At 43.9% G+C, this 12,418-nt stretch overlaps 1 protein-coding gene across 2 annotated transcripts in view; it reads left to right on the plus strand.

Moving 5' to 3' along the window:
- The first annotated feature begins 4,322 nt into the window (after positions 1–4,322).
- The window catches only part of ADIPOR2 (adiponectin receptor 2), a 45,672-nt gene continuing 37,576 nt past the window's right edge, over positions 4,323–12,418 (plus strand). Inside the window, exon 1 of one of the 2 annotated variants that reach the window (XM_065682641.1) lies at positions 4,323–4,444. The gene's annotated coding sequence lies outside the window, so the exon portion shown is untranslated. The remainder of the gene's footprint in view (positions 4,445–12,418) is intronic. The other variant, XM_065682631.1, reaches the window with a different exon arrangement.

The raw sequence follows: 12,418 nt of genomic DNA on the forward strand, positions 1-12,418 counted from the left end.
CTACATAAGTTATAACGTGAATGAATGAAGCCTTAGTATGTTCTGCTGCAAGGTAAGCTGAGCAATAGCGATCACAGAACAAACGGAAACTTTCATTTGATATTAATTACGTTAAAAAGAGACTGGCAGGGTTGTGAGAAAATTTAACCTTTTAACACCACCGGACTGTAGGCCACTTTGCATCATTTGCAGGGTCCTATTGTTTGCCCCCCAAAAAGATTGTGCCTGCCCAGAGCTCAATGTAACAGAGACTGCTGCCTTTTGCAATTCAGGAAATGGCCAAGTTGAACCTAGACAAGCGCTGTGAGTGTAACTTATACTTGCTACATGGACCCAAGTTTTGTAGCCTTGACAAAGCACAAACAAAGCAGATCTTGTTCCATCATGTAAAGTCAAACCTGCAAGGCTCTTGCTCTGCTCACTTGAGCCCATCCAGGGAGAATCCTAGGAGGTTTAAATTATGCTGTGGGTGCAGTTCCTAATCACCTGTGGCTACAGTATTTTCATCAGCTGACACATACACAGGACATCCCAAGGCGACCTTGGGAAATGCCTTCCAGCTACTAAAAGGCATTTCTCAAGTGTCTGTCACAAGGCTTTCCAGAACCAGCTGCTCATAAGGTCATTCATTTTCATTAAGTTTTTCTTTATTGCATTTCAGGTTACACAGTTTCTAGAAGATACTCTATGAAATCAAGTTCACCCAAGGGCAAACTCTGAAGGAACTGTCATATGACAGTGAGCAGACATGAACATAATATTGGATCCCCTTCTCAAAGGCTGACTCTAGCTATCTCTAATCAATGTGACCCAGAGATGCATCCCGTCTCCTTGGCCCAGATGTGTATCCTGGCCATATCCTGAATCCCTTCCTGCCAGGGCAGTGTAGGCACCAATACCCTGTGTGCAAAGGCTGATAGATGCAGAGGCCATCCAGCAGGTAGCCTGTCCCAGCACAGACTCTGGTGTAGATAGCTGGTAGATTTGGGACTGGGCCACATCATGAGCATACCAGCACCAAAGTCTAAATATAACCAGCCTCAAAGATAAGCAAAAACAGACTTCCGTGGCCAATAGGACAGATACCAGAAAGGACAAAAAGAATCATGATCAGCTGTTGTAAATCCCCAAATAACAGTAATAAAAAAAACCAAACCAGTATAATACAATGATCACAGCATGCGCATGCCTGCCATCCATCAATCTTTTCCTGCAGGGCCTGAAGCTGTTACTTGTTTGTTAGCTCTGTTTAAATGACAGTTGAAGTCTTTTTTTGCATTAGGATTCAAAAAGGGATGACCCACTCATAGTATTTCCTCAGAGAGAAAAAGGGGGAATAACAAATATTAGGGTTAGGAGCTCTCCTTGTAAGCAGGGATAAAATGCAGCAGCTGTAACATGGAGTACTAAATGTTGCCCTGTGACACCCAAGTTGGCTACCTGCCCTAAGTGTCACAGTTAGCTCTCCATGCTGCCCACCCAGTGCAACCCTGGTCTGATGGCCTGTGGCACTGGCAACAGCTCTGTCTGTTTGGAGCATGGTGGTTGCAGCTTTTGGCAGTGTGATGGAGCAAGCCATGAGGGTCAGGCCCTTTGCGATTTAGGAGGGGAAGAAGAGTATTATAAGGAAAGAAATACCAAGAAATGAGCAAGCACAGCTTCACTGGGAGGCAGGGAGATGATAATACCTCCCTCAGGACCTTTCGCCATTAGTGCTGCCCCATGGTGCTGTCACATGGTGGCAGGCATCCTAGCAAATTCAGAAGGGAGATCCTCAAGTATGTTTGTCAGTAGAGATGAGGCAGGTTAAAGGCTTGCAGCAATAAGGCATATCCTGGAAAAAAAAGAAAAAGGTCCAGGCTCCTCCCTACCCTAGGGCAGCTTTATTCTGAATCATGATTTGTCTTTTGGCTCTTCCTAGAATGCCATATAGCTGCGTCAGCCCTTCTCATGACTGCAGGAGCATGGTGATCACACGGGATGGGCAGGATGAGGCATTGCTGCTTAAGGACATGTTACAATCCTGCCTTTTGGGGGGGGTGGGGAGTGGGAGAGAATTCAAAACACACTGGGATAGATCCAGTGTCACTTAATGACAGTCACAATCATTGTGCTGGAGCTAATTGTAGCCCTGCCTTCTTCACAGCCCCAAGGAGGTGCACACATGCTTAGCCATTACATTTCTTGGGCTGAGAAAACATCTAGACCAGGTTTTTAGAGTGGCAGCCCTCTACAATTGACTGTGATGATTCTGGCCAGTCTCAGTTTCATTTACCACAAGCAAATTCGTTTTCTCTTGCTCAGGAACAACAGAGTTAATGAATAACCTGCTAAATTTCACAAAGCACAGGGCTATGTATGTAGGACAAAAAACATTCAGAGATGGAATTAAGGCAATGAACATTTTATATCAATCCTACTGTTTCTAGGAATTATCTATATATGCCCAGGCAGTACATAAGTAATTTTTAAAAACTGTCTTTCGGAATGAATGCTTTGCCCCATATGGCACAGCACAGCTTTCCTTTTTGATTTCCAGGCTCTTGAACCAGAATAAACCACCCTAACTCCTTTCATTTAATATTTAATGAAACAGTATTCCTATCTCAATTTCCCTCTTAATTGGCTGAGTACATGTTAAGTTACGGTGTCAGGAAATGACAGATGAAAATGACATGCAGTATTTATGTATATTTTTCATCAACGGAGCTCGAAATACTTTAAAATCTTTAGCGCCATTTTGCAGATGAAACACTGAAAGACAGGGGCAGGAAATACCTCATCCGACAGGCACGGGGTGGAGCTGGAGCAGGCACTGCAGCTGCTACTCTCTGTGCTGCTGCCCGGCGGCTGTCAAAATACATTTTGATTGATGAGAGAAACTGTAAATACATGTAACAGTCCAACTATGATGTTCAGTAACTCCCCATCAATTTGCAATAATAAAGACTTTTAATGAATGCGTGAGGTGGGACACATTTTAAAGGAGACAATAAGGAAGCGCAGTTTTATAAACAGTTTTAAGAGATGGGCAGGATATATTTAGTGTTGATGGGTACTAGGGATCGAAACAATTCAAATATTAAATTATAATTGTGCTTCTATTAACTATCTTGTTCACAGCTACCAGTTTGGGCTAAAATTTCTCTGTGTGGGTAACAAGTGTATGGATCAGAGCACGGCTCAGCAAAGCATTGAAGTGCATAGAGCCACACAAATTACAGACAGACAGATCCTTCCGGATCATCCAATTGTTCTCCTTGACAATTAAGATTGTCTTCCAACAGGACACTGTTCTCTCAGTGTTTTGATTTGTCTCAATGTACAACTTGCAGGCACAGGGCTTCCACCATTTCCCCCCAGGATGCGATCTTGGAGGCTGGAATCTCCACCTCACATGGTTTTTCCTGCTACTCTGCTGACACTTCCATTACTCAACAGAGTACCTTCTTGTTCTCCTTGGTGTTTCCTCTCCATGCGTCTACACCAGACAGAGGTGTTTGGGCCCTGTCACACACACCAGGCTTCCCAGATGCCTCCAACGACATCAGGACCGATGTCGTTTTCATTATCGTTGTGGTGTTGCGTTGGCTGTGGCTTCCCCCCCTACCCCGTGCCATGCCGAGGAGCACACCGACAGGTCCCAAGCGTTAACCTTCACCTAGGGGAGCCTCTTCCCCCCTCAGCAGGACCCGCGGCTGCTGCGGGGGGACGCTTTCCCCCCTTCCCCGGTGAGTTTCACGGTGTCTCTCTCAGCCTGGCCTACTCTGAACCGTCACCAGGAGTGCCCCTTTCCGTCACGGAAGGGCTGCGTGGCCCGCGGTTTCCTGTGACACTGCTGCTCACGGGAGAGCGCCCGCCACCCGGAGCCTGCCGCTGGGGGCAGGGGGCTCCGCTGCTCTCCGACCCCACACCGCTTCCCCGCGGAGCGGAGCAGGCGCGCTGGGCCTGCCCCAAATGCCCTGCCCTGCCCTGCCCTGCCCTGCCCTGCCCTGCCCTGCCCTGCCCTGCCCTGCCCTGCCCTGCCCTTCCTGAGGGGCCACCAGTGCCCCTCCCACCAATCACCCCTACAGCGGCCCCTGCCGAGAGCCCTCGCAAACGTCATTCGCGCCCTCAGCCAATCAGAGCCAGCGCCCGCCGCACCCCGCCTCTCCGCAGCCTGCTCAGCCCTGCGCCTGCGCAGTGCGGAGGCCTCTCCCTGCCCGTCTGACTACATTCCCCGGGATGCAGCCGCGCTCGCTGCGTTCCGTTCCGCTGCGCCGTACGCATGTGCGGTAGGGCTGCTCGTATTGGCGGCGGTGGCCTCGTGCGATTATGACGCTGTAGAGCAAGGAGGAGGCGACCGGGCCGGGGAGGCGGCGGCAGCGGTGGCCGCAGGAGGGGGGCGGCGCGGGGCGGCTGGCAGCACCTCGCGGGCGCCGGGGCGGGCGCCGGTCGTTGCCAGGTGAGTGCCTGTTGGCCGCCCGTGCGCCCTTGCCGCTCACCGGAGGGGCTGAGCGGCCTGGCCGCTGCTTGCGGGGACGGGGGTCTCGGGCCAGGGCCGGGCGTCCGACCGCTTGGCGGGGCGGCGAGGAGGAGCCTCCGTGGCGGGATGGAGGCGGGGGGCAGCCTCGTTCTCTTCCGCCGCTCCCCGGGAGCGGCGGCGGGGCGGGGGTCGGGGTCGCGGCCGAATTTGCTGGCACGGCGGGGAGCTGGCGCTGCGGGCGGTTGGCCGGGGGCAGGAGGGAGCCGGGCTTGCGGTCGCGGTGTTTGCTTAGGGGCACGAAGTAGCGCTTGGAAGTGCTCTGCTGGAGGAGGCTTTGGGCCGGCGAAGCATCCTAAGTGGGTCAAGAGCGCTGTAAGTGGGCCTTGTTCGTAGCCTTCTGTACACTTGTTGCTTGTTAGAACAGGGAAAGCTGCTGCTACTCCTGAAAATCTCGTTATGGAGAGGCCATAAAAGTAAGCACTCCTTCGCTTGCCCAGTAAAGGAGCCTTACATTGCCCCTGCAGAGCGCTCCCTGTGTGTTTAGTGTTTATGGATACATATACATAAACACACAGAGTTATCAACAATGGATAATATAAATACTGAGCCGCAGTGTAACCATAAACTCGGATATTCCCAAGTGGCAGTTAAATAAACTTTCTTAAAAGTTTATTTGTGTCTGTGTTTTTAGTGATGTTTTATTTGTTTGGGTTTTTTTCCCACTGAGAGAATCGGGTGTTCCATCTCTCCTTTGCTTAGGATGAGCAACAACGATGTTGAAACATATGGTAATTGAGTAGAAGACAAAGAAGATATGACAGCTGTTGTTCTTGCTGAGCTTTTCAGGCGGTGTTGGCTTCTTTTTGTCTTAGCCGTACAAGTCAGTTGATTTAATGGCTTTAGTAGATATGTGTATGGCATTTGTTTAAGAAAACCATTAATATTAAATGACAACTTTTTTGAAATGCAGGCTTTGTCACTTTGTGTATATAAACTAGTGTGTGCACCTGTTACATAGCAGAAAAGCTTTTTGCTATTACTCCTTATTTAACGGTACATTTTGTTCTTAGTGCAGCACTGAAGTTCTTCAGGCAGTTGAATTGCCTGGTGTATCACCACTGTGTTGCGTATTTTTTGAAATGGGCCAGGTCTTATAAAATTGGCCAGGTCCTCTGGGCAAAACCTTCTGGGCATAACCTGTTTTTCAAGAGTTGAGGTCTTCGTGTGTAATGTAAACGCTCAGTTTTGCTCCCTTGCTGTAGGTAGTGTCCAGGAGTATTAAATTCCTGGTTCATTCCCAGCTCTGGCCTTTGCGGATCTGCTGTGGAAGCCAGGGAAGAGCTGACAGTCCTCTCTTTCAATATTCAGTCTCTCGGCTTTCAGAGGCCTTTCTGTAGTATTTCAGCTGCAAAGTGCTTGCTTTCTACAGAACTTTGATGACACTACTTCAGATTTGATGATTAGCTGCTGTAACAGCAGGAAATATGGTTATGATCGACAGAAGTAGATGTTGTGTCGTGGAATTATGGGCACAGCATGGTCATAAGACACAGCCTGTTTCCCTTGTTATCTTCAGCTATGAGCTAATATTGTTTATACAGAAAAGGAAGCAATTGTGTTCTGGGTTTGTTTTCCTGTAGGGGTACTAGCTAGTTCCAGCTATGAAGATTTTATGCTGTGGCTTTTATGCAACAGGGATAACTTATTATGTGTAAGCTTCATCTGTACTGTGACACTTAATCCTAACACACACTCACAGTCTTCATATAGTAGGAAACCTGAAAGAAGTTCGTTTGTTATATTGGAAGTGTAAGATTAGTTGATAAAATGTGGAAATGATTTGCTTGCTTAAACTGACAGCTGAATATGGCTGAGCAGGCCTGTGGATAAGGTTGTTGGCAGCTTTGTGGTAAAAAACATGGAGAAAAGTTGCTCATGTGGAGATCTGAATTGGAAGCGGTGATGGAGGAGTTAAAAGCTGCATCACAATTCGATCCAGGTTTTCAAAATTATGCTTTCTGAGTATAAATCAGTTACAAAAAACTAATCTGGTGTGAAGGACAGGAGTGTATTTCTGGCATACAAAGCCTTTCATGGTGAAAATTCCTTCAACAGATTCTTATCTATTAGATGTATCTTCTCAAACATAAAAATGAAATGTGATGAATATAGGAGCGTAAATTGTATGAGGTTTTCAGGAGAGCCAGACATAAACAAAGGGCTCTCCCTTACCTCTCTCCCACCCCGGTCTCTGCACAGATGGAATTGTATCAGTGCTATTGAACTGGTGGCATTACTACTGGTTTGCTCAAGTGACTAGTGAGTGGTGGTTTGGCAGTGTGGGTGAGATTAAGACTTGAAGCCTGACTCCCAGATACAGGATTAAAAACCGGGAGTTTGCAAAGCTCTAGGTGAGAGTTTTCTGTTGTCATGAACGAGAATTAATGGGAATTGGCAGGGCATGTGATGCCAGTGACTTTAATGCTTGGGTCTCTGCTGTTATCTTATGTCTTCAGTTGCATGTTCAAGGAGCCGTGTCAAGCATTCATGTACAAAACACACTCAAATATTAGGCTCTCAACATTTTGCAAGTGTTACGGGTTTCTGTTTGTGTAACCGTGCTGTCCAAGGCACTGTGCAGAGAAACAAGGCTTGCTTTTGTCAGTGGAGATGCTGTCTGTGCATGAGGAAAATCTTGATAAGGAAGCTTCAGGAGGTCGTTGGATTATTATGCCATCAGCAATTCAAATGCTTAAGTGGAAGTAGTTCTGAAATGGAAATAGCAGTTTAGAGTATTTATGATTTGAAAGTGTCTGTGTCTGAGTCATTCTGTGAATTTTCTGGCAGACGGTGTTAGTAGATTTGAAAAGACATTGCACAAGATAATGGTATTGATTATGAAAAAGTATTTGGGACAGTGTTTAAGGAGAAGACTATTTAAATTTATCATTTTCTGACAAAACTTACTTTAAATGCCTTATCTTTTTTACAAGACACTGTATTTCAGTTGATTGTGCTTAACATGGTGACTGGCTGCCTCTGCTTTTTAGAGCAATTTCTTTGTCAAGACAAGTTCAATATCAAAAATTAAGAATATGGAGGCAAACAAGGTACTAGTTGGGCTTCTTCAGATAACAGAATTTTGAAAATGTTTTTAACTTGCTTATTTGAATGTGCTGCTACTACCAGAACATTTTATTTCTGAAGTAGGGTGCTGCATATCAGTATGTAAACTAATAAGAAGCACGAGGTGAATTGTCTTTACATAGTTGCTGTTGCAGTGCACTGAAAAGAACGTCCTGGTGCGTTCTTTTTGGCAGAGTGAGAGATTCAGACTTTTATTATCAGGTAACTGTAAAACTGAGCTGGAGTTTAATTTGCCTAGTGATTACAAACGTTTTCTGGAAAGTCTGTCTCAATGGTTTGACATAAAAAGTAAAATCTTTGTCCAATGTGAAGATGAACCTCAAGGTTTCCTTTCAGGATACAGTAGCAATCTTTTTATGTACAGAAGACTGTTCACTACGTTACAATGTGGCAGCTGGTGTGGTGATAAGGAGCCAGCCTCTCTCAGGAAAGGAGGTGCCACAGTTCATGCTGCTGCTTGATTTGAGAAGTAGCAAAGAACTTGAAGTGAGGAGGTGTTTGTACAATTAAGGTGTTAAGAATTTTGAAGAGGAAATGTTATATGCCTAATTCCAGTTTGCCTTCTGATTTAGCATAGTTTTCAGGTACAATTTCTTTGGAATTTTCAGAACCGTATGTAAATATCTTTATCCTTCACTGTTTTTTGTTAAGTGGCGTCTGTTTGAATTATGATATGGCCAGGGTAGGAAGAAAATTACTGTTCAGGTTTCATTTGGGTTTCTTATTTGTAGCTTAATGGTCTCCTGAGCAGATGAAATATGTTGTAGGGCTGATGGGTATAAAATAAGATGGCAGTTGTATTTGTTGTTGCATGTAGCCATGATTACTCTTGTATTCTAGAGTTACATATCTCTCTACTGCTTTGTTAGTGGAGGAGAGTCTTTTTCTGGCCACACAGCAGTGTTCTTCAGCCTCCTGTGTATGTGTGTTGGTGAATGTTCTGGGATTTCTCAGGCTTGCCTTGTGGTTAAATTACTTGCAGAAAGGTGGGTATAGGTAAAGTACAGGTAAATAAAACGTTTACAGGGTGTGTAATTGTCAGTGTAGAAAAATTTGCAGTGTGGTTCAGATGGATTTCAGTAGCTGTGAAAATGCAGTGGAGTCTGCTGGGATGTGCCAGCTGCTGCAGCTCTCTGTGAACAGGACTAATTAAGCCCTTGTGAGAACAGAAAATAGTCAGGCACTATTTACAGGAAGAAAGTGTTGGAACAGGCAGAGCTGTAATCATTGGCTCTAAGGTACCTTTAGACAGCAGTAAGCAGGAGAGTATACAATTTACTTGCAGAAGGGGCTGAAAGTCAAGTCCGAATACTTAAAATGGGTATTGCAGTGTTCTGCCAGCAGATCAAAGTACATTGCACTCTTATGTTAAGACCTGCTGCAGGAAAGGCTATTTCCTTTTTTCTTTTATTTTCTTTTTTTTCTTCTCTTATTCTCCTCTTTCTGGCTGTATTTTCTCTCAAAATGGTTAGCATTCATGTTTCTTCATCTAGTGCTGAAAACCAAGCTTATACTAAATGTAAAATCCTGTCATTACAACATTGCCTGCATTTGAATACATCATGTAAATGTATAGCTGTCTTTGCCAACATGAATTGTTGTTTTTCTAAATATAGCTATGATTGTTTGCATATACATTCAAGATAAGGTGTGGCTAAGGCTGACTTTGATACGTGTGCTAAAGCCATTTTTCATATCTATTCATCCAATTTTCCTCCTTCTCCTCTTAAGCAAATTAAATGCTCTTTTCCCCAACCTGTTTGGTTGCATCTGCTTAAAGGATTGCAGAGATTGACATTCCTTGTTTGAAGCCAAGGTCAGTTGTGCTGATGTGTTTAGGCCTGGAGGATGACAATTTACAAGCTACAGTTTTCATTAGGAGGTCACTGGGTGTGTTGAGCAGTTCTACACCTTTTAGGTAAGGGTCATTTTGTTGGTAGGAACTCCTGGTGGGTTTTTATATGTTTTAATGACAGCCTTCTGGTGAGGTTCCTGTTTTAGCTCCTTACTGATGGATGCTTTTATTGCTTGACTAGTATGATTTTCTCAAAATGTTGTCATAAATTTCTTTTTGTAAATAAGGTGTTTATGGATATCTGAACAAACAGGCATGTTTTCTTCATGTAATTCTGCACACTTTAATAAAGGCACTTGTGCTCTTTTGATTCCTTGTGCAAAATACTTGGTGGGCAATATTAGGTTTTGGAACCTGTTACCCCAAGGGGGACTTCAAGCCTACAAACATCTACATGTTTCTAAGTTTTTGTGAAATGCAGAACTTCTGATGAAAATGGGATAATTGAATTGAGCAGCAAAAGGTGCCTTCTGAGAGCAAATACTGCCTCTGGTTCCCTTAGCTAATCTTTAACTCCTGCTTGTTCTAGATACACTTATATCTGTGTTTCCCAGTCTGCAGTGGGAGCTGTTTTAAAAAGCCATGCAGTGCAAAGGTAAGTATAGCTGAGACTAGTAATATGGTCAGTTCTGAGAGTATTGGTAAGCCTTTACCTGCAGGGAAGGGGAGTTTAGCATTTGGAACAAGGAGGTGGATGGCTAGTAGGACTTGAGATGAAGAGCCACTGAACATGCATTTTTAGCTTCTGTCAGCTGACAGTTTAGGTATGCTTGTGTTATGGAGAATGCTGCACAGCATGTCCTAGCGGGCTGCTTCTTAGATTTAGTGCTTGTCATTCCCTGGTGTAGACTGAAGGATGTACTTTTTCTGTTTTCCTTCCTAATCCTTTAATTTATGTCTTGATCTCCACGGCTGGTGGAATTTGTGGGCTTGTATTACTTAGACAAATACTAGTGCTGTAGAGACAAGTTAGTGGTGGTGGAAACTGGTACTGTCTGGCATTATGGGAGGATACAGCCAATTTGCTTGTGAAGAACAGTGTGCTTTGCAAATTGCTTTAGTTTAAGCAATTATTCGTGTCTCTCTATTCCCTAGAACAGCATATAGCATTGCAAGGCTGATAACAGCAATGTTCTGCTGTTCTCAATATTAATCTTTTGGGCAAATAATCTTTTGTTTTAACAGAACATGACTGTAGAAAGAAAAGGAAGAGCCTATTCATAACTTATTAAAGTAGTTACGTGACAAAGTGCCAACTGTTGGCTTTCTGCCTGCTATACCTTCAGTAGGGAACAAAATGGATTATTTTCTGAGGTGGGTGTCCTTAGAGTTGATAAAAGCAAGACAAAGTCAACAGAAGCTTTACTTAGTATTTTTCTGACCTTTATATAGTCCAGGCTGAGAGGGGGATACCAAAAAAAAGGCTTGTGTCCTGGTGATCATAACGTCCATGGTTAAGTGTGACTGCTCTTTGACTTCCTATTTTGTGACTTTTTAAATGAGTTTGGCAGCCAAATGAGTTCTGCAGCATTACAGAAATAGTTCAATAATGGATGTATTATAAAAATCCTTTTTACAAGCTTCATTAATGCAGTGAAGGAAGTTGCTAGGTAGCTGAGACTTGATTTGTAAGATGTTTCTTAAGGGGCAATTTTCAAATATGTTTTTGATATAGAAGAGGAACAAAAAAATTCTGACCACCTCATAATTATGAATTATTAATTTCACATCTGTGAATGATATAAAGGAATAGTTTTTGGTGGGCTTGTTTGTTTGTTTTCTTCCTTCTGGCTTTTTAGATCATCTTCCGGAAACACACTGTAATTTGTCAAAGCTTCCTTTTCTTATTAGGATTTTTATAGGTGTTCTGGTATTCTTATATCAGCTAGGACTGTAGAGAAGGAAGATCAGTAATAAAACAGTAAAACCTTCTGGATTACAAAAACTCAGTGCTAGATTCAGTAGGAGGTGACTTGATGCTAAAATAATTGAGAAGATGTGTATTGGTTTTAGCTACTGTATCTGTAAAACTCTTGTAATTTGTCCTTGATCCTCTGGAGGCTAAAAGTAGGTTATTTCCTGTTTTCTTCTGTGAAGGCAAAATCAGAATTTCAGGTTAAGCTGGTCCTTGATAAGAGAGCGAGAGAGGCTGACCAAGTTTCACAGCACTTGCATAAATGTTTCTATCCAAAACATCTATTAGCACATGATGCTGTTGAAAATGCCAGTTATGTCAACTGATTTGGAAGGACTCCAGTGTACGGGTCAGTGTAGGGAAAGGGAGACGATACTGAAAAATCTCAAATACTCCTACAAGAAATCTGGAGAGGGACTTTTTACAAGGGCAGGTAGTAATAGGACAAGGTGGAATGACTTTAATCTAAATTTGCCCTCTGTCAGTTTAGACATTAGGAAAAAAAATTCTTCACTGTGAGGGGTGGTGAGACACTGTCACAGGTTGCCCAGAGAAGCTGTGGCTGCCCCATCGCTGGCAGAGTTCAAGGCCAGGTTGGACAGGACTTTGAGCAACCTGCTGTAGTGGAAGGTGTCCCTGCCCATGGCAGGAGTTTGAGACTAAGGTTTTTAAGGTCTCTTCCAACTGAAACCGTTCTATCACATAGCAGTTCAGCTCTGCATGACTGCGAGTAACCTAGGTCCGCTTTGGGTTTTGAGCAGCAGAGCTTTAAAATGCTATTGGAAAAGTGGTACTAGATCTTCTCAGAAGGATATTAGTTTTTAATTTTTCCATATAAGCCCTTTCCAGCTGACTCTTTCTGTATCAGTCAACTAGTTCAAATACCCCCTTGGTACACATCACAATAAAGTCATTGTGAAAAACAAAGCATGATCACAGAACCCATGACTGTTTTCCTCTGAAAACTCATGTTTTGGCTCTGTTTCAATAGTTCATTATTTGTGTTAGTGCCTGAGGGCTTATCTGCCTGCAAGAC

This window comes from Lathamus discolor, chromosome 1, assembly GCF_037157495.1.
Source record: "Lathamus discolor isolate bLatDis1 chromosome 1, bLatDis1.hap1, whole genome shotgun sequence".
Lineage (NCBI taxonomy): Eukaryota > Metazoa > Chordata > Aves > Psittaciformes > Psittacidae > Lathamus > Lathamus discolor.